Source organism: Triticum aestivum, chromosome 3D (assembly GCF_018294505.1).
Source record: "Triticum aestivum cultivar Chinese Spring chromosome 3D, IWGSC CS RefSeq v2.1, whole genome shotgun sequence".
NCBI classification, from domain to species: domain Eukaryota; kingdom Viridiplantae; phylum Streptophyta; class Magnoliopsida; order Poales; family Poaceae; genus Triticum; species Triticum aestivum.
Window position 1 is genome coordinate 66,274,655 of NC_057802.1, and position 18,046 is coordinate 66,292,700.

General features: G+C 41.1%; 2 long non-coding RNA genes across 12 annotated transcripts; both read left to right on the forward strand.

Moving 5' to 3' along the window:
* Nucleotides 1–2,689: 2,689 nt before the first annotated feature.
* On the forward strand, nucleotides 2,690–7,846 carry LOC123077453 (uncharacterized). 4 transcript variants are annotated; one of them, XR_006436635.1, is made up of 8 exons: nucleotides 2,695–3,241; nucleotides 3,333–3,406; nucleotides 3,519–3,628; nucleotides 3,723–3,757; nucleotides 4,422–4,575; nucleotides 5,158–5,334; nucleotides 6,209–6,499; nucleotides 7,193–7,690. It is a non-coding gene; the product is annotated as an uncharacterized lncRNA (long non-coding RNA). The 4 variants fall into 4 exon arrangements; XR_006436633.1 differs by having other exon boundaries at nucleotides 2,696–3,241; nucleotides 3,336–3,406; XR_006436634.1 differs by having other exon boundaries at nucleotides 2,690–3,241; nucleotides 3,336–3,406; nucleotides 3,519–3,757; nucleotides 6,206–6,499; nucleotides 7,193–7,846.
* A 902-nt stretch (nucleotides 7,847–8,748) lies between these two features.
* Nucleotides 8,749–15,640, forward strand: LOC123077454 (uncharacterized). 8 transcript variants are annotated; one of them, XR_006436641.1, is made up of 9 exons: nucleotides 8,749–9,077; nucleotides 9,789–9,942; nucleotides 10,590–10,722; nucleotides 11,413–11,524; nucleotides 11,625–11,754; nucleotides 12,542–12,706; nucleotides 12,903–13,014; nucleotides 13,092–13,249; nucleotides 14,266–15,640. It is a non-coding gene; the product is annotated as an uncharacterized lncRNA (long non-coding RNA). The 8 variants fall into 8 exon arrangements; XR_006436638.1 differs by having other exon boundaries at nucleotides 10,554–10,722; nucleotides 12,903–13,249; XR_006436639.1 differs by having other exon boundaries at nucleotides 11,413–11,529; nucleotides 12,903–13,249.
* Nucleotides 15,641–18,046: the final 2,406 nt, after the last annotated feature.

The window sequence follows — 18,046 nt, forward strand, 5'->3', positions numbered from 1 at the left end:
ATTCTAAAACCGGAACCCGTATCAGAAAATATTTTTTAACTCCCGACGATTGTTTTTGAAATTGCCAACATTTCTCCGGAACCCGTAAACATTTTCTTGAATTAGTGAATATTTTTTCAGGAATTTTAAAGAATATTCATGAAAATAAAATTGTATTTCATGAGCATTTATTTAGTTGTCATTATTTTTTGAAACGATGAACTTTTTGAAAATTCACAATTTTTTTTGATTTTGTGATCATTTATTTACATATTCATTAACAATTATGAATCGACATTTCTTTAAAATCATGAATTTTTCTTTTTGAATTTGTGAACATTGTTCGAAATTGTGAATATTTTGTCCATTTTGAGAACTTTTTTTGAAGCCAGAAACAATTTTGAACTCGCGAAACTTTTTTACATTCGAGAACAATCTTTCAAAACTCGTGAACATTTTTTTGAAATTCAATTTTTATTTTGACATCCCGACCATCATTTGAAACTAGATGATGGCCCATGCCTTGCTGCGGGAATGAATTGTAATATATTTCAATAGGATTTGACTATGTGGAGTATAAATATTTCGTTTAACAACATGTGAACAATATTTTATTATGTACATACGACGTATCATATTTTATTTTGTATAGTTGTAAAGTATTTATTGAATATAAGTAGAATAATAGAGTGAATAATATTTTCTGATGGATGGCTGGATGTGGTGGTGGGTGATTTCACATGCGTGGGTGCATGTTGATGGGCCTTATCCCTTCAATAATTGTATGGTGATGTGGCATGCTTGTATGTTGAGATAAGTAAGTTAGTGGGGATGACTCTTTTATGTATATATAGAATTTATAATTGTTTTTAAATCCCGAACAATTGTATTAAAGAAACAAAACAAAAAAACTGGGGCGGCCCACCCCAATACGCGCTGGGGGAGCGGGTGTTGCGCGCTAGGTCACTACTCAGCGACTCGCCCGCGAACTAGGAGCTCCCTAAAGGCAAGCCTTATTTGGCGCTTTCGGCACCGATTAAGGGCTATTTTGCCAACCGGTGCACACGCCCCTCAAAGTTGGGCCGGCCCATTTTACTTTTTTTTTGCGGGTGTTGAGTTTCAAACTCGGACCTGTATCTTTAACGAAAAGTGCACTAAGCAATAGGACATCGCAAAACACGTCCAACCCTATTTCATTTTTTCCTTTTATACTTTTTTCAGTTTGCGGGAAGCTCAAAACTCACTTCCCGTCGACAGACATGGCCTATCTTCCTTTCGGTCCCAAGTTCCGTGTCGCTGTCGTGTCCCACCATAGAGTTGGGAGACGACAAATCAAGTTATAATACAATATATGCACATTAATTGTGCATGGTGATTCATGCATATTTTCCATGAATACCCATACACTATTTCTCGCCATTTCATGTGAAGAGTGCGGAGACTAAAAAATTATTGGATCTTGCTATCACTTAAACAATTTTGAGAGAATCATGGTATAATTATAGTGACGATGGGAGAATCATAGAATAATTATAACGACGGCTAGAACAATTGTAGAATAAATTATGATTTATTTTGATGATTTATAGGAAAGTAAGTAAATGGAGGTTAATTAGTTTCAATGGATATCAAGACAATAGCAACATGAGGTAGCCGTTGATTGTTCGGAGGAGTTGGTTTATTAGTTCACGAAACAATCTATCGTCCCGCTTTATACATAAAACACAAACCAAAGTACATGACCGAACAATACAAGAAAGTGAGAAAGCACTCTTACAGAGTAGAACCCGGGATAAACGGATAAAATAAACGAACGGGACTACGTTGATGAGAACTAACAACTAACACAGATAGGCGTGAATACAATGCCACGACATGACCTAGAACCCATAAGCTCCATGACAACACCCTCAAGAGGGGAGACGACGTGAAGCGTTGCCGCTACCGAGTCCGAGACAGACAGGGGTCGTCACCCGAAACCTTGAAACGAAGAGAAGAACCACGGCGACGTCTTGAAGAGAAGCAGTGGCGGAGCCAGCCAGTTGAAGGAGCCGGGGCAAAGTCTTTACACAGCGATGTTGCCCAGATTTGCCCAAGTAATTAGTAATGCTAATCATGGTTTCTTATGATTTCTTTGTATTGTTTAGTGAAGACTGCCCCGAACAACCCGGGCAGCTGCCCCAGGTCGCTGGGAGCTAGCTCCGCCACTGAAGAGAAGGCAGCACCCATGGGTGGAGGATTTTTAGTTCCGTACTCCCGCTATTTCTAAATATAAGTCTTTTAAGTATGGAGTACATACAAATGTATATATAGACCTATTTTAGAATGTAGATTCATTTATTTGCTCCGTATGTAGTTCATATTGAATTCTATAAAAAAGATATTTAGGAACGAAGGAAGTATATTTTTACTGAATTTGTTTTCTATATTTTTGTTGCCAGATTTATAACAATACACGAATGAACTAATTAGGCCAAAGCTGGTCATAGGGTGTCATAGGGTCGTGATCCCCGTGATATTAGGTGTTCATCGTCGGATCTAGAAGGTAAAGAGATGAGCGATCAGGATTAGCCGGAGGAAGACCACAATCCGTGGACTCACGTCAAGGACCAATCAAGCCGCACTCTTGTTGAAAGGTTTCGCGCTCAAGCTCAAGAGCGCGGGACTCCGTCGCACCAAAAACTCTAGCGCCCACGCTTGCGTCCAAATTTTCGCGCTCGGGCTCAGTGATGTCTGGAAAACTCTGGCATCCACGCTTTTGTCCAAGTGTTTCGCGCTCGGTCCAAGACTTAATATTTTCAAATGAAATTGAGAAGAGAGATTCTAACCAACCAGCACCCAACCCAACCCAAAACAGCCCTCGCACACTCTATCTTCTTCCTCCTCCCCCGATTCCACCCAACGAGCTGCCGGCAACCTCCTCTCCTCCAGCCACCGCCGGCGCCCTCCACCCTCTCCTTCTCTCCTAGTCTCCGCGTCCAACCTCGACAGCTTCCCCTCCTCGCGCCCGAAACCCTAGCCCGCGTCCACGGCAACCAATCTCTGGATCCGCATCGCAGGATGCCGCCGGATCCGGGAACAGGGCATCACACCCTGCAGCTGCCGTTCGGGTCGAGCGCGGCGGCGGCGAACGCCGGTGCTCCTCTGCTTCCTCGACCTCCAAGGACGCAGGCCCCGGATTCGTGCTCGCCTTCTTCCTCCACCAACCTTGGTGCCCAACTCCCTACAGCCGCCGTCGCCGTCGCCGTCGTGGACTCCCAAGGTCCCATCCGCCTCTCGTCTTTCCTATTTCGATTTTCACCGTCGATGTGTGTGTGTGTGTGATCAATTTGCGTTTTTTTGATTCCAAGCAGCAGGCAAGGAGCATGAGGACCGAGCTCGAGCGCGACCACGACGCAGCGCACAAGGTCCCTGTTTCCTGCACAAGGTAGCACCTCTCTCTCCCTCCGCCCACTCACTTCCTAATCTCCTCTGGTCACAAGCTTTCCGCAATGGAGCCCGAGGCATCAAGAACCGTCCACTCACTGATGCATTTGCAGTATACACATCACCTTGCTTGGTTGGGGAGCAGCAACATCAAGGCTGTTGTACAAACAGCAATATCAAGACGTTGAACAAATAGCAACATCAGTTGCTGATAGCGTACTGAGTTACTCACCATGAACCGTCCTCATTCTGTAACTTCTGAATGAATTCAGTCACTCACCTGATGCATTGTTCTACTTCATCTTCTTGATGCCCAGGGTGTTTCAGCACCAACGCTTGGATGACCAACGAGGTACACTCGACGTACCTGTGATATGCATGTGTATTAATATCGAATCACATGTGAGAGCTATTGCAAAGAAAGGATGTAGATTTCTTACTGTTGTTGTACCATGGTGTCTGCACATATATCTCTCATGTTGAAAATCTGAAGATGGAAAAATAAATAATAAATTCTCATTACCCAATGTTAAATTGAGTTGCCTAATTTCCAAATAAAAATAGCATGCAGTGCAAACATATGATTGCACATCATCTTTTGGTTCAGTCTGTATGTGCATTTTTAAATTTTGCCTAAAACTGTGCTAAATGCATGTCCTAAGCTATGCATGCTCTTACCGTAGCTAATCCCAACCCTGTGTGCAAGCTATTGGACCTGATATCGGTTAATTCCAAGTACAAATTCAGTTACTGTATATTTATCGTAGAACCAGAATATTTATTGTGGATCTTGTTACATGGTGTGCCATGCATATGCCTTAGCACTAGTATTTCAGCATGCTTATGCCTTTGCATTTGCTAGTTTATTAGCTAGCACATGTTTTACTGAAGCGGTTTGCATAACCGTGACCAGACTAGGTCAATATTATTGATTTGGTAATCTTGAAACTCAACAATCAATGAATGAAATACATTTGATCCTCTTTTGACATGTGTCAAGTGTTGTCCTGATGTAGGAACAAGCTATGGCGGTGGCTGCCGATTTGCCGCCTCAACAAGGTCTCGTTCCTCCCTGGTTTGCACAAGCTTCGTCAGGCAACTGCAGATCCCGTACGACCATGGCCCACACCCCTGAAGCTTCCCCTGTCCGCAACAACTTCTGGATCAAAGGTGTTCATTCATCTCTCTGCTATCCTAAAGCATGAAAATGTTTCTCCTCTAGACTTCTTTAGATTTATGTTGGTCTGATGATGGTGTTAGTCCGGAGATGGTGATCTAATCATATTCAAGATATCTAAACTGAATGGATGTTATTACAAAACCATCTAATATATGTAGAACAACCGACAGGAAATTTGCATCTTCATTTTGCCATTGACACTGAATATGTTTCTTAATAATGTGGTTAATCTTTATGCATGGAGAAACAAGATCATTTGTGACTTTTGAGCAAGGTTATAATTGGTAGCTTTGAATGTATTATATCTGCTTTCGAGAGCAAGTTTTGTGCAGCAGTTGTTCTGGTCATTAAAGTTTGTGTTCTGTGCTTGTTTTGTTCTGGCATGTAATCTCATGTTTGACCACAACTGAATCTTCAATGCAAAGACTCTGTGTTCCACTCATATAATCTCATGTTTGACCGTTCAATGCAAAGATATAATTGATGATCGATCCTATAAGTTCATTACACTAACCAACATGGTATTAATGTCAAGTCGAGAGTTGACCACTTTGCTCTTCTTGTTATCTCAGGATTGTTGCTTAATCCCGGGCTGCTCTACCTTCAAGGAAAAGGGGTCCTCCTTGAGATCATACAGATGGTGCAAGGACAATGTTAATATGGTCATTGTGGTGGGTGAGGGTGCCGGCCAAGATCTCATCGCCTAAAGCATCAATTTTGTGGACCTCACCATCCCTTCCTTGGTTTGAGTGAGTACTTGGTCTCCTCTCTCTCTCTCTCTCTCTCTCTCTCTCTCTCTCTCTCTCTAAGATGGTCCGGCCATCGAGCCGTGGGTGATTGTGTTGCTGGCAATCGAGAGGCTGATTTAGTGTTTGGATCTTTGGTGGCCTTCTTTTGTGATTGTGATTGTCTTTCTTGTTGATGAAATTGGTCTCTTGTAATTATATGATGGGCCCTTTTTTGCTGTGCATGCTATATGGTTTGGTTATGGTCCATGTTTAGTCTTGATAGGAACCTTATGCTGGGATTTTGACTTGTTAATGGCTATCAAATAAAACAAAAAGCTTACCTATTGGTGTAGTGGTTCTGTGTATTGATAGAACTGGTTGATTCTTGTACAACAGAAGGAAAGGGGGTTCCGTTCTCTGTTACTTTTATTCTATCTTAATGCGTGTTGGTAATACACCTTAGTAAAATCTTGATTTTCTGTCAGAGGTAAGGTAACCAATGTCAAATGGGAAATGGACAACCTTTTCCATGCAGAAAAGTAAAGTCCTTAATACAGTCATATAAAATATGAGATGTCCACCACTATTGTCTCTGGTGTATTTTATATATGCTTCAGAAAATGTAAATCATGTGCTGGCTGATATATTTAGCGAAGAATATGGAGGATTTTGTTTGTCTCAAGTGATGAGTGAATGAAACCGTGGGCTGTACACTAACCTGTAATCTGCTATTGGGTCTAGCAAAGTTGGATTTGTTTCCAATCTGGCACATGTTTATAGGTTTCATTTAATTGAGAGCAAAATGGCTATGTTTGAACTGAAGCTTGGTTTATCTACATTTTGTAGAAGTTTTTGATTATTTGATAGTTGATATCTCTTCTATTGCGAGCAGCAGAGGAGGAATGGATCCAGGACTGTCCGCTGCGGATTCGCCGCCTCACCTATGTCGGTCTTGTGCGTGCTTGGGGTTCTTCGCCGAGCACCAACACCGCCATGGAGCCGGCGAGCTCACACACCTGCACCTTCAGAAGCACCACGTTAGGTACTGCAACATCAAGTGCTACGGCGAGGTTGCTGGGCGCTAGCCGTGGCGTCCGACGCGTGTAATGGTTGAAGGTTTTTTGGTTTAGTGCTCGTGCAACGCCGGCGCTAGTGGCGCTGTACGGCTTCGGCTACAGTCGTTCTGGTAAGTTCCTAATTTTCTTTATACCAGCTATCCTTTTTGCGCTTTTCTTTTGATTTTACGTTTGGGCATACATGTTACATATCCAAAATGGGTGGAATTGAAATGTTGGATATTATATCCAAACTGTAGGGTTTAATTTTTTTGGGATTGTGTAAGGTTAAATCTTTGTTCCTAGTGGAACATATCGTTTTTCAAATTGGTAATATGGTTGCTTTGTCCATGATAATGCTATAAACAGTTTGTATGGATTTGTGCTGGTGTTCATCCATCCCTACAAATATTTTGCATCCTCATTTTGCCATTGCCATTGAATATGTTTCTTAATAATGTGGTTTCTCTTTATGCATGGATAAAATTTTATTGTATCAATTCATTTACAAGATCATTTGTGAATTTTGAGAAAAGATATAATTGATAGCTATGAATGTATTTGGTTTGCTTTTGAGAGCAAGTTTTGTCCAGTAGTTTGCACTTTTTTATTCTTTCTTCTTGTTTTGTTCTGGCATGTTAATCTCATGTTTGGCCACAACTGAATCTTCAATGCAAGGATTATGTGTTCCACTCATATAATCTCATGTTTGATCGTTCAATGCAAAGATAAAATTGATGATCGATCCTATAAGTTCATTACAATAGCTGACATGATAGTAATGTCGAGTCAAGCGACTGACCACTTTGCTCTTGTTATCTCAGGATTGTTGCTTAATCCCAGGGATGCTCTACCTTGAAGGAAAAGGGGTCCTCCTTGAGATCATATAGATGGCGCAAGGACAATGGTCATATGGTCGTTGTGGTGGCTGAGGATGCTGGCCAAGATCTCATCGCCCAAAGCATGAAGTTTGTGGACCTCACCATCCCTTCCTCTGTTTGGGCGAGTCCTTGGTCTTCTCTCTCTCTCTCTCTCTCTCTCTCTGAGATGGTCCGGCCATTGAGCTGTGGGTGATTGTGGTGCTGGCAATCAAGCCGCTGATTTAGTGTTTGGATTTGTGGTGGCCTTCTTTTGTGATTGTGATTGTGGTCGTCTTTCTTGTTGATCAAATTGGTCTCTTGTAATTCTACGATGGGCCCTTTTAACTCTGCATGCTACAGGGTTTGGTTATGGTCCATGTTTATTCTTGATAGGATCCTTAGGCTGGGATTTTGACTTGTTAATGGCTATCAAATAAAACAAAATGCTTACCTATTGGTGTAGTGCTGTTGTGTATTGATAGAATTAGTTGATTCTTGGTCTTGTTTGATAGGATAGAATAAGAAGAGATATTCTCTACTTGGTCTTGTACAAGTCTTAGTGATGTGCTTTCTGTTGCCGTGGCATACTTGCGAATATGATCCCGGCCTATTCCCATGTGTTGTGTTGTGCACAATGAAGATGATAATATGATCGTCTGACTGATTCCAACTTGCGAAAGAGCATATTTAACAGAGCATTACCAGGTATCACTTCATCATGAAAGAAATGGCTTTTAGTTGCTACTGTCATAATGCTTGCGGATAGTACACTGTAGTACAATCTCGAGTTCGGTAATCAATGTGAAATGGACTAAAAATGGGCAACCTTTCCATGCTGAGCATATTTGACTGTACGGTTGTTGAATTGAAATACACATGTACATGCTTTGATCATCTGGATTGCATTCTCTTCACATGGCTACTTGGTCCGTTTAACGAAGCTTCACGGTAGGTACATGTCTTGTTAAGAAGTGATTTAAAATATAAATAGAAGATAGAAAGAGGGGATGCTTGGAGATTATGAGACATTTACTGTTCAAAAGAAGGAAAGGGGATTCTCTGTTTCTCTTATTCTATCGTAATGTGTGTTGGTAATACACCATAGTAGAATCTTGAATTTCTGTCAGAGTTAAGATAAGCAATGTCAAACGGGAAAATGGACAACCTTTTCCATTCAGAAAAGCAGAGTCCTTATTACAGTCATGTAAAATATGAGGTGTCCACCACCATTGTCTCTAGTGTATTTTATACATGCTTCAGAAAATATAAATCATGTGTTGGCTGTTATATTTATAGAGAAGAATATGGAGGATTTGTTTGTCTCAAGAAATGAGTGAATGAAACCGTGGGCTTGATTCTAACCTGTAATCTGCTATTGGGTCTAGCAAAGTTGGATTTGTTTCCAATCTAGCATTTGTTTATGCAAATTGGCTATGTTTGAACTGAAGCTTGGTTTATCTACATTTTGTAGAAGTTTTTGATTATTTGATAGTTGATAACTCTTCTATTGCAAGCAGCAGAGGAGGATGGATCCAGGACCGACCGCTGCGGATTCCCCGCCTCACTAATGTCGGTCTTGTGCTTGCCTGGGGTTCTTCTTCGCCCAGCACCAACACCGTTGATGGCAGTGAAAACCAGCTGCTACAGATGCTGATCATTGGCCGGTGAGCTCACACATTTGCACCTTCGGAAGCACCAGGTCACCTACTACAACATCAAGTTCTACGACGAGGTTGCTGGGCGCTAGCCATGGCTTCCGACGCGTTACATGGCTGAAGGCTTTTTGGTTCGCGTGCTCGTGTGACGCCGGCGCCAGTGGTGCTGTACGGCCTCGGCTACAGCCATTCTGGTAAGTTCCTAATTTTCTTCAAACCAGCTTTCCTCGTTGCACTTTTCTTTTAATTTTACGTTTGGTCATGCATGTTACATATCCAAAATGTGTGGAATTGAAATGTTGCATATTATATCCAAGCTGTAAGGTTAAATCTTTTTTTGGAGGGTGTAAGGTTAATTCTTTGATTGTAGTGGAACACATCGTTTTTCAAATTGGTAATATGGTTGCTTTGTCCATGATATGCTATAAACAGTTTGTATGGATTGGTGCTGGTGTTCATCCATCCCTACAAATATTTTAATCTTCATGCTAAGATGGAGATCTTGCCATTTTGCATGTAGCCTTGGAGGAATTTGTTTACAGAGGAGTGGACATATGGCTCCCTGGCTCCATGGAGCCCTTTATTTTCAAACATTCAAAAATCAAGTTTCTATGTTCAGTTACTGTATATTTATCTTTGACCCAGAATATTTATTGTGGATCTATTACATGGTGTGCCATCTATATGCCTAGTATTTCAGCATGCTTATGACTGTGCATTTGCTAGTTTATTAGCTAGCACATGTCATTTACTGAAGTTGTTTGCATCACCATGACCAGACTTGATCAATATTATTGCTTTGGTAATTTTGAAACTAATCATGTTATTGATAAGTTTGTCACCAATCAATGAATGAAATACATTTGATCCTCTTTTGACATGTGTGGAGTGTTGTCCTGATGCAGGAACTAGCTATGGCGGTGGCTGCGGATTTTCCACTTCAACAAGGTTTCGTGCCTCCCTGGTTTGCACAAGCTCCGTCAGGCAGCTGCAGATCCCGTACGACCATGGCCCACACCCCGGAAGCTTCACCCGTCTGCAACAACTTCTGGATCAAAGGTAATCTCTCTACTGTCCTAAAGCATGAAAGCATTTCTCCTCTAGACTTTTTTAGATTGATGTTAGTCTGATGATAGTGTTAGTCCGGAGATGGTGACCTAACCATATTCATGATATCTGAACTGAATGGATGTTATTAAAAACAATCTTATAGAACAACCGACGAGAAATTTGAATCTTCATGTTTCCATTACCATTGAATATGTTTCTTAATAAAGTGGGTTCTCTTTATGCATGGAGAAACACTTTATTGTATCAGTCCATTTAAGAGATCATTTGTGACTTTTGAGCAAGGAAGTAATTGGTAGTCTGCTTTCAAGAGCAAGTTTTGTGCAGCAGTTTATACTTTTTTAATTCTTTCTTCTTCTATGAGTGGAGGTTCTGGTCATTCAAGTTTATGTTATGTGCTTGTTTTGTTCTGGCATGTTAATCTCATGTTTGACCACAACTGAATATTCAATGCAAAGACTCTGTGTTCAACTCATATAATTTCCTTTTTGACCGTTCAATGCAAAGATATAATTGATGGTTGTCCCTACAAGTTCATTACACTAACCAACATGGTAGTAATGTCGAGTTGAGCACGGAGCACTTTGCACTTGTTATCTCAGGATTGTTGCTTAATCCCGGGCTGCTCTACCTTGAAGGAAAAGGGGTCGTCCTTGAGATCATATAGATGGCGCAAGGACAATGGTCATTGTGGTGGCTGAGGATGCTGGCCAAGATCTTATCGTGTGAAGCATGAATTTTGTGGACCTCACCATCCCTTCCTAGGTTTGGGTGAGTCCTCTCTCTCCTCCTCCCCCTCCCCCTCCCTCTCCTCTCCTCTCCTCTCTCTCTCTCTCTCTGAGATGGTCCGGTCATCGAGCTATGGGTGATTGTGGTGCTGGCAATCGAGCCACTGATTTAGTGTCTGGATCTGTGGTGGCCTCATTTTATAGTGATTGTGATCGTCTTTCTTGTTGATGAGATTGGTCTCTTTTAAATTGCATTTCTATTATCACCATTTTGCATGTAGCCTGGGAGGGAATTTGTTTACGATACAATCTTGATTAGGTAGATATAAATAGGATACAATTTTGTTTAAGATAAACAAAGTTCTGTTAACTGGTATATAAAACAATACTATCATTTTATTAGAGGTAAAACTAGGAGAGTGGATATATGGATCCCTGGCTCAATGGAGCCCTTTATTTTCAAACAATACTATCATTGTGCGACGTACAGGCGTCTAGTACTTATCTTTGACCATGTGCTTTTTCCTTGTCTGTGCTGAGGATTTCCTCTAAATCTGAGAAGAAGAGATGCTACCCTGGTCTTCCTTTATTTTTATGAAAATTTGAACATTGCCTTGTCATGCTCTGTGTAGTTAACACTTCTTTGATCCATGCATGCTTACTTATGCAATCTAGCCCATGTGTGTGCAGTTGTTTGACTTGTTTTTTCCTCTGTGTTGCGATGCATGTGCAGCTGCTGATCGGGAACCAACCATTGGTGTACCTCAATAAGGTCACAGACGGCTGCATGGGTGAGTCGCCGCCAAGCTCGAGTCCATGGAGCCCTGCTCCAGCCTCAAGGGGAGGTGAGGTAGTTGTTCCTTTTTTTCTGGATCCCCATGATTTATTTTTTTGTTGTTTTTCGATCTGAGCTTAAGATTTATTATGTGTGTTGTCCTTGTGCAGGAGAAGGGGTTCATCGAGCCAGGCAAGGTGTGCGGTGGTAGGCTCGGTCTCCAGCCTCAGCGTCTTCTGTTGGCCCCTTTGCCATGTGGCGCCGACGATGTTGTTCGGAGTCGGCTACAAAACTGGCATGGTGAGCTCCTCTCTTTCCTCTGCTCCTCGCCTCTGGTTGCTCTGAGCTCGTGCCCATCGAGCCACAGCTATGCCATGTTAGGATTTGGCCTCTAATGGTCACTATGGATGGATGCTATGGTTCCTGTGATGTGCTAGGGTTGTATGAATTGCCTCATAATTGAGCCATTGGTCCATGTGTATGCGTTTTGCTCTTGTGAGCTATTTGACAGGAGTTTACTAAGTGTTTGTGTAGTGCAAATGTGTTCTGCATACAAGCTTATCACCCTTAGTTAGATATAGCATGTACAAACTCTTCTTATGATTATATGGCTCACAATCTCAAGCTTGAGGGGTTGGTTGTGGTGCTACAGTTGTTGGGGTGTAGGTGGGATGTTAGTTTTAACTAGCTGGTGGTGCTGGTGTGGTTGACACCACACCAGTGACTCAGCCAAGCTCCTAGTGCGCTGGATTTACTGATCAATGGGGTTTTTGCAGCAAGGTAGAGTTGATCTGGCCCTTGCGAAACAAGGAAAATTGTTCCTTTTTTTGTTGGACACTTGTAGCTAAAGAGTGACTAGGACATTAGAGGTCATCTGCTTTGAAACGCGATGTCATCTGCTTCTCTATAGGAGATTAGAGGTAATTTTGGGGTTTGCAAAATCATGCTTTGTCATGGGATGATTTATTGGAACGAATTTCAAACAACGTGATGTTTCTTTTCTGAATCCAAACCATAATGTAGTACTGTATGTTGTAAGTTTTTAACATGTTAATTGAATTGATAGTAATCGTTCTTGGAGGTGTAGGTTTGGCTTTTTATCCAATGTATGAACTGATGGATCATCCTCTGGGTTATGCTTCCTGAATAGCGAAGAGCTAATCATCCTGGTGATTGGTCAAATAAAAGTTCATCTTGTTTCAGTTGCCCCTGTAGTGATAGGGATGCAGTGTGATGTTGAAAAAGGCCACAGGTAATTTTCAGAGCCACAAACATACTGGTAGCAACATTACTTTGCTAAATAAGTCTTGGTGATGCTATGTTCCTTTGTCGAAATCCTCAGTTGCATTGTCGTCTATTTGATCCATGCATGCTTACTTATGCAATCTAGCCAAGGTGTGTGCAGTTGTTTGACTTATTTTTTCTTCTGTGTTGTGATGCATGTGCAGCTGCTGATCGTGAACTAGCCATTGGTGTACCTCAATAAGGTCACCGACGGCTGCATGGGTGAGTCACCGCAAAGCTTGAGTCCATGGAGCCCTGCTCCAGCCTCAAGGAGAGGTTAGGCAGCTGCTCCTTTTTTTCTGGATCCCCGTGATTTGTTTTTTGTTGTTGTTGTTTTTCAATCTTGGCTCAAGATTTGTTATGTGTGTTTCCCTTGTGCCGGAGAAATGGTTCATCGAGCCAGGCAAGGTGCGCGGTGGTAGGCTCGGTCTCCAGCCTCAGCGTCTTCTGTCGGCCCCATTGCCATGTGGCGCCTACGGTGCTGTTCGGAGTCGGCTACAAAACTGGCTTGGTGAGCTCCTCTCCATCCTCTGCTCCCCGCCTCTGGTTGCTCTGAGCTCGTGCCCATCGAGCCACAACTATGCCATGCTAGGATTTGGCCTCTAATGGTCACTATGGATGGATGCTATGGTTCCTGTGATGTGCTAGGGTTCATATGAATTGCCTCATAATTGAGCCATTGGTCCATATGTATGCGTTTTGCTCTTGTGAGCTATTTGACAAGAGTTTACTAAGTGTTTGTGTAGTGCAAATGTGTTCTGCATACAAGCTTATCATCCTTAGTTAGATATAGCATGTACAAACTCTTCTTATGATTATATGGCTCACAATCTCAAGCTTGAGGGGTTGGTTGTGGTGCTACAGTTGTTGGAGTAGGTGGGAAGCTGGTGGTGCTGGTGTGGCTGACACCACACCAGTAACTCAGCCAAGCTTCTAGTGTGCTGTATTTACTGATTAATGGGGGTTTTTGCAGCAAGGTAGAGTTGATTTGTTCCCATAATGAACATATCGGAAGTAGCAAATATGCTATGCAATTAGGTGGTAGGTGGTGCTCGTTTGAATCTGAAACATAGATACAATATAGGTGGTGCTCGGAGCACACATATTTTTTAGTTGTTTTATGGGTAACAACGTTCAGGCACACATTTCTCCTAAAATTGCTCACCATTCTGGCATTTTAGTTCTCAATGGCTTTTCCACTTTCAGTGAGTTATGAAAGGAATTTGTCTGGTATGGATGGTTTGATCATTGAGTTAATGAAAATGTTTCTGAGACATAAATCCCACTCATTTTAGTACCTATATCAATTTTAACCTTTTTAAAATATTTCACAGACCACATATTCACTTGTTTGAAAAATGTATCTGAAACATAGATACAATATTGTTGTTGCTTAAAAGGTCTTGTCTTCGGGATCTTAAATATACAAAAATATTCAAAAATGGACTTACACTTTAGAAGTGTTGTCTTATGTATGTTTGCGCAATACAATATGCTCATGTGATCCTTATGTTGGTGATCTTTCAGGAAGCACGACAGGTCGCGTAAAGAGGAGGAAAACAAAGCTGAGCGCTCAACTTGTTTAGTGGACTAGCCTTTCTTCTTCCTTGAAAGAAACGTTGAAAGGTAAGACATGACAGGGGCAAGCATAGATAGGCACTGGAGATTTTTTTTTCTTTCTCTAGTCCATTTACTGAATGGGGTGATGCTTTATTTCTTCCGAAGGAGAAGATGTGCTGAAACTAGATGTAGAGATGCATGACCCTTTCTTTGATTTCCTCTACGTGCTTGATTCTGAAGTAGGATGATCAAATTTAGATGGTATTTACTTTTTTTGTAGGGCAAGTATAATGTTTGCCAAGTCAATCAATATATATTGACATGCTCCCTGGGATGAGATGGCAAACCATTTAGATCAAGCCATTTCAGTTTGCTGCATTCAAATTCCAAACCAATTAATGTCCACTTTTAGTTTAAGCCATGAGATGATGGAAAACCAACTCAGTTTGCTACACTTGGTTGTAGAAATGTCACTCACCGTTCCAGATTATTACTTGAGGTTATATATGCTATACGTATAAACTATGCTAGTGTTTGATCTGGCCCTTGCGAAACAAGGAAATTTGTTCCTTTCTTTTGTTGTCGCACACTTGTAGCTAAAGATTGACTAGGACATTGCTATTTTTTATTGCCGCTTGATCTGAACCCTTCAGTCTTGTTGATAGCTAGCATGCCCTGCGACTAACGATTACGCAAAGAACTCTTATCTACTCTTGGTAATTTACCAAGAAAACTCTGCAGTTTGAACGGATCGAGTTGATTGTGACTATCACGATCCTTTTGATGGGTTTTGTTGTTGAAACAACGCAAACTAGGAGGGGGATTAGATAACTGATTGAGAGCTATTTGTTTTGTTGTGTGCATGCTATGGGACACATACATTACACTTTTTTAGCTTAGTCTCGGCCTACTAGACATTGCTTGTAGTTTCTTGCTTTGAGCTTGTTTGGCATGCAAATTAACTCATATGTGGTGGAGTTCTTTTCTTTGTTTTTGCTGAGACGAAGAGCTTCTAGCTTTGAGAGGCAAAAGAAGATGGTCCTCCGAATTCGTTTAAGCTTGGCTTTGGTGGCGCCGGAAGAGAAAGGTTTGTTTTCGGACTCGAGGCCAACCAAGCAACTAGGCTGTCGACCGAATTCGTTTAAGCTTGGCTTTGGTGGCATTGGAAGAGAAAGGTTTGTTTTTGGACATGGGACCTGGCGCTGCTTATGACAACGGTCATTTCTTTGTGTATGTAATATACTAGTTGTTGTAATAGACTAGCTTTTGTACCTGCCACTTGTAGTGTTCTCCTTCCATGTGAAATACAAAATGGCAATTCTATGCCCCTGTTCATGCATTCCTTTCTGCCTGTTATGCTGCCAAAATTTCTAGCCGAGACCTGCCCGACTTGTCAAAATTTTGTCCTTGTTTGTAACGAAACAAAAAATGTGAAGGGGGCGACTGTAAAAATTTGTCTTTGTTTGTAAGAAAACTAAAACTTCTGGGTGTTGACTGTTCGTCTTAGGGTGCATGTCAAGAGAATTAGTTTAATGGGATGAACTATTTACGTGCTCGAGAAGTCACTGTTTGGACCGCAGCTCATGACGGAAGCTAGCACATACAAGGAAGATGTAGACTCTGTATTGAGAAAAACCACACATGTATAGAGATAAAAAGACACAAAAATAAAAGTAAAATGCGTAGAACATTCTAAAACCGGAACCGTATCAGAAAATATTTTTTAACTCCCGACGATTGTTTTTGAAATTGTCAACATTTCTCCGGAACCCGTATTCATTTTCTTGAATTAGTGAATATTTTTTCAGGAATTTTAAAGAATATTCATGAAAATAAAATTGTATTTCATGAGCATTTATTTAGTTGTCATTATTTTTGAAATGATGAACTTTTTGAAAATTCACAAATATTTTTGATTTTGTGATCATTTATTTACATATTCATTAACAATTTTGAATCCATGGACATTTCTTTAAAATCATGACTTTGTCTTTTTGAATTCATGAACATTGTTCGAAATTTTGAATATTTTGTCTATTTTGAGAACTTTTTTTGAAGCCAGAAACAATTTTGAACCCGCGAAACTTTTTTACATTCGAGAACAATGTTTCAAAACTCCTGAACATTTTTTTGAAATTCAATTTTTATTTTGACATCCCGACCATCATTCGAAACTAGATGATGGGCCATGCCTTGCTGCGGGAATGAATTGTAATATATTTCAATAGGATTTGACTATGTGGAGTATAAATTTTTCATTTAACAACATGTGAACAATATTTTATTTTGTACATACGATGTATCATATTTTATTATGTATAGTTGTAAAGTATTTATTGAATATGAGTAGAATAATACAGTGAATAATATTTTCTGATGCATGGCTGGATGTGGTGGTGGGTGATTTCACATGCGTGGGTGCATGTTGATGGGCCTTATCCCTTCAATAATTGTATGGTGATGTGGCATGCTTGTATGTTGAGATAAGTAAGTTAGTGGGGATGACTCTTTTATGTATATATAGAATTTATAATTGTTTTTAAATCCCAAACAATTGTATTAAAGAAACAAAACAAAAAAAAACAGGGGCGGCCCACCCCAATACGCGCTGGGGGAGCGGGTGTTGCGCGCTAGGTCACTACTCAGCGACTCGCCCGCGAACTAGGAGCTCCCTAAAGGCAAGCCTTATTTGGCGCTTTCGGCACCGGTTAAGGGCTATTTTGCCAACCGGTGCACACGCCCCTCAAAGTTGGGCCGGCCCATTTTACTTTTTTTTTGCGGGTGTTGAGTTTCAAACTCGGACCTGTATCTTTAACGAGAAGTGCACTAACCAGTAGGACATCGCAAAACACGTCCAACCCTATTTCATTTTTTCCTTTTATACTTTTTTCAGTTTGCGGGAAGCTCAAAACTCACTTCCCGTCGACAGACATGGCCTATCTCCCTTTCGGTCCCAAGTTCTGTGTCGCTGTCGTGTCCCACCATTGAGTTGGGAGACGACAAATCAAGTTATAATACAATATATGCACATTAATTGTGCATGGTGATTCATGCATATTTTCCATGAATACCCATACACTATTTCTCGCCATTTCATGTGAAGAGTGCGGAGACTAAAAAATTATTGGATCTTGCTATCACTTAAACAATTTTGAGAGAATCATGGTATAATTATAGTGACGATGGGAGAATCATAGAATAATTATAACGATGGCTAGAACAATTGTAGAATAAATTATGATTTATTATGATGATTTATAGGAAAGTAAGTAAATGGAGGTTAATTAGTTTCAATGGATATCAAGACAATAGCATAGTTCACGAAACAATCTCTCGTCCCGCTTTATACATAAAACACAAACCAAAGTACATGACCGAACAATACAAGAAAGTGAGAAAGCACTCTTACAGAGTAGAACCCGGGATAAATGGATAAAATAAACGAACGGGACTACGTTGATGAGAACTAACAACTAACACAGATAGGCGTGAATACAACGCCACGACATGACCTAGGACCCATATGCTCCATGACAACACCCTCAAGAGGGGAGACGACGTGAAGCGTTGCCTCTACCGAGTCCGAGACAGACAGGGGTTGTCACCCGAAACCTTGAAACAAAGAGAAGAACCACGGCGACGTCTTGAAGAGAAGCAGTGGCGAAGCCAGCCAGCTGAAGGAGCCGGGGCAAAGTCTTTACACAGCGTTGTTGCCCAGCATTTGCCCAAGTAATTAGTAATGCTAATC